Here is a 4,528-nt window from a genome sequence, read left to right on the forward strand (position 1 = left end):
TAGTCTGTGACAGTCGCTGTCTCGGCACTGCTGAACTTGTTTTTATTGTCATCAGCACTTTCGAGTTTGTAATAACCGGAATCCCACTCAATTTAATGTTTACAAAAAACACGATGCTCATATAAATATGTTTTAAAGGGTTAAACGAAGTTCAAGCATGCTCGGCTATCATAAAAGCTTCTATAACTAATCTTATTAGTTTATGTAGTCCGTGAACAAACATAAATGCCGAACAAGATTGTATTTAGCTCAATGTTGCACTATAACACCAGGATATGTATTCCACAAAATAAATATCGACTTAAAGACGACGCAAAATGAACCGTTTTATAACTCCATTGTTTTATTTATCTTAATGTTTAATGTTGAATCTTAAAAAGCAGCAATCAGCTGTAAAAATGATTGAATCATTCGGAATAAAGATCACTTTCAGAGTTATTACTACGAACAAAACGGTTAAACAACTATAAAAAAATCACGAATGTGTTGGGGAATGTGGATCAAGAGCCCTCGTGAGATCATCTTCTCCGCGCCGCGTCTTGGTTTGCTGCTAAGGATGCCGTGAGGAAATAATGAATGTGCAAATAAAAAAACAATAATTTCCACCTAACGTATCTGAAGAAGATCAATACGGCGTCCTTATCACAACCAACAGGTCAACATTAATTCATTGCCACGCATCACTTGTGCTTTACCTCATTTCGGTTCTTATGTCGCAGTAACAACGTATCCGTCACTCCAACCCGAGCAAGCAGTACACGAGCACCCAAAAGACGATCAAACAAGAAAATCATAATCAATCCAATTATATGTTCACCGTTTTTGGTGTATATAAATTGTATAAAGACAAGGATCAACGGGGTTCTCAGTGGTTTACACACGTGCTGGACGGAATGCAAACACATTGTTAAGAACATGATTTTTGCAAATATATCAAGTTATTGAAATACATTTGCAAAAATGTTTAGTGCACACAATACAGTTTAAATCATTTATTACGTCTGAAATCGGTGCCAAAATTTCAAGAAAAATTAGTTAAAATCTACCGCGCTATCTTAACTTACTCCATAATGCATATTATAGTTCACTAACGTTTATGTTCTTCATAGAAAAGGATTAGGGACGACAAATATCGTGTTATGTTGACATTGTACTATCACCCAGCGAATGATTTTTTTCACCAAACAATTGTCAGACTTAAGAAAGCGAAAAAAGAATAAAATTCAAACAAAAGCTGTTTTTTATTTTCTTCTGCATCGTCAAGCTTTTGTTCAGCCATAATACCAAGAATAGGCCGGTGGAGTCCGGAGATAGCCGATGTATTACGATTGATTTTCTTAGTGAAAATTTGCTGTAATTAGGTCATCCAGCTTAGAAATTTCGTAGCGAGCAAAGTCGAGATATAGAGCGATTATTAATACTAAAAAAACATTAGTTTCTTTCATGCTGATATGGCTTGAAAGTGAGCGGCATTAAAAAAATTGTACAAGGAAGGATATAAAAGATACAAAACGGCGCACATTCTGCCTCGACATGGACGTCGCCAACTTGACTATCACGTTATTTTGCCAATAATAGAATTGTTTTACGAACTATATTTGTTTTATCGTCTAAGAACTTTTTTCACTAAAAATGGTCGTAGAAAAATGCACTTTAAATGGTTCTAGAAAAACGCTCAGAAGGAAATCTTCGGGGAAAAAAAATCTGAGTGAAAAACTGTAAGAATTAGAAACTTCGATATTATTTATCTGATCTATTTCGTCGGCCAACATTTTACTACCTCCGGGCATTTCACCGCAATTTGTCATTTAAAGGGGCCTTTTCACGTTTTGGTTAAATGACAAAATTCAAACTTGTTTCAGATTCGCTAATTTTCGTTTTAGTTATGATATTTGTGAGGAAATAGTAATACTGAACATTTACCATGCTCTAAAATATCCTTTATATGCACCATTTGATGATTTGAAAACCTGAAAATTATAAAGCGTTGCAACGCGAAACGAATGAATAATTTGGAAAAATCTGTTCTTATCGTTTTTTTAGGGAAACTACGAGGATTGTTGATGAAAGTAAAGAATACATCCGCAACATGAGCACGGATGGTCGAATGGTCTTAGCGGGAGACTTTTTACTCCGCGACTCCAGGGTCAGTGGTTCGAGCCCAGTTGAGGGTTACTTTTTTCCTTTTTTTTAAATTGTATTCTTGTTTTTTTCACATGAGATTTTAAGGTCCAATATTTAAATTTATTAATATAAAGCATTCAATGACAAGCTTCAATAAATTCCAAAAATCTGTGAAAAGACCCCTTTAACCGCGTGCACTGTATTTTCGAATTGTGGTTAGTAAGTCCATTGGACAACAATATCCAACCAAAAATTGTTGTACGACGTCCTTATAACAATCAATAGGTCAATATTAAATGATGATAAATGAGAGGCATCACGTGTGCTTTACCTACAATGTATCAGTCACGCCATACTAGGCAAGCAGTTCATGAGCACCAAAACTTACGACCAGACGGGGCATATATAATCAATCCAAGAGCATATTCATTGCATTTTTTTTCCAGATAAACGAAATGTGGGTTTGGAGTAGGTTACATTGTATGCCTTGCATTTTGACCATATGTTACCCAAAACAAGGAACCATACGCGAAGTGTCAAAGGTGATTGGATCTATAACCTTTTACCAGCCGGTACCGACTAGTTGCTTTTTTCCAAATGCGGTTTGGGAACTAATTAGCTTTTTATGATGAAAACGCGAACGACAACGCGAAATTATATCAAACCATCGTAATCGTTAGTCCCGTTTTTGTCATCATCAATAAGCGTTTCATTATTCAAAGCTTGAATCACACTCAATTTAGTGTCCACAAAAATTCGAATACTACTGACAGGGTTAATTATGCTTTGAAAGCTTAATATTAACTCAAATATGCTCTGCTTCTTAACTGTGTCAAATAATTCATCTAGTTGCTGATAAGTGTTTGTAGTCCACGAAGAAAAATAAATGACGAACAATATTTTGTTTGGCTTGACATTGTTTTATAACACAAAAACAAATCTCCCACATAAGAGGACGCAAAAAGAACAGTTTTATAACTTAAGTTTTTATGTATATTTATTATTTATTGTCGAATCTAACAAGGTAGCTAACAGTACTCAATATTATTTCATCATTCGTAATATAGAAAACCTTAAGACTTAGAACTACGAAACAAAAAGCCTTAAACCTCCATTCTTCAGTCAAAGGTCAACATAAATTCATTGTGACGCATCCATTGTGCTTTAATTCGATCCGGTTCGTATGTCGCGGCTACAATGTGTCAGTCACGCCATACTAAGAAAGCAGTACATTGAGCACCAAAACTGACGACCAAACAGGACATTAATAATCAATCCAAGATTATGTCTATTGCATTTTGCCAGATAAAAGAAATGTAAGTTAGGTGTATATTACATAGTGTGCACTGGTATATATTCCTATGTTCCTACCAAAAAAAAGTAATATGGCAAGCTTATGTATTTATGTAATTTGCAAGGAAACGGTAGTACTGAACATTTACCATGATCGAAAATATTTATTCTATGTACGCAAAGCGATTGTATAATTTCGAAAGCTCTCTTGGTATCGTTTTGTGTGTGACATACCGAGGATTACTTATATAAAGTATAAAATACTTGCGGTTATATTCCAGCACGAATGGGCTTAAATGGTTTAAGCGATAGAGTTTTACTCCAAGAGTAAGCGGTTCGACGTCCGGTGCTGATTTCTTCTTTTTCGTTCTTTACTTTGTTTATGTACTGGAACTCTTTAGTTCTGTTGTTTACATTTATAAATGCAAAGGATTCTATTGCGAACTTCAAAAAATGCCAAACTATGTGAAAATGTCCCTTTAAGATTGTGGTTTTATTAATGGACCTCTCGAGCTGGAATCGGTCATTGATAAGACATTTAAACAACTTTTTTAGACCAGTTCAGCACGCACAGCCGTGATCGTATAGTGGTTAGTACTTCGCGTTGTGGCCGCGACAACCCAGGTTCGAATCCTGGTCACGGCAAGATCTGAGACAGTCGCTGTCTCGGCACAGCTGAACAGTATTTTTTCAACATGCTATCTAACCAATATCTAAAATGCATACAGTTGCTATACAATTAATGTCCTTTATGATAGAGAAATAAGGACGAACAATATCGTGTTTGGCTTGAAATTTTAAAATCACGCCAGGGCATGTATTCACCAAAACATTATCAGACTTAAGACTACGATTTTTTTATATACGATATATAAACTTTATCAAGTTTATTTTTGAGTCTAGTTAGGCAAGTAACGACCCTCAATGCTATTGCATTTTTTATTATGGATCAGTTTAGACTCAGAACTGTGAATAGTTACAGTCTTGAAACTGCATTCTTTAGTTATAAGACCAAGAATAAATTGGTGAATGCGGATGAAGAGCCCGTCACTTGAGAGATCCCCATGACCGCGCCAAGTCAAGGATATGGCGTTTAGGACGTCATAAGGAC

The 4,528-nt window shown here is 35.5% G+C and overlaps 1 non-coding gene across 1 annotated transcript; it reads left to right on the forward strand.

The window, feature by feature from the left end:
- The first annotated feature begins 3,990 nt into the window (after positions 1 to 3,990).
- On the forward strand, positions 3,991 to 4,062 carry Trnah-gug (transfer RNA histidin (anticodon GUG)). Its single transcript has one exon. It is a non-coding gene; the product is annotated as a tRNA-His (tRNA).
- The last annotated feature ends 466 nt before the right edge of the window (positions 4,063 to 4,528 follow it).

Source organism: Dreissena polymorpha, chromosome 3 (assembly GCF_020536995.1).
Source record: "Dreissena polymorpha isolate Duluth1 chromosome 3, UMN_Dpol_1.0, whole genome shotgun sequence".
Lineage (NCBI taxonomy): Eukaryota > Metazoa > Mollusca > Bivalvia > Myida > Dreissenidae > Dreissena > Dreissena polymorpha.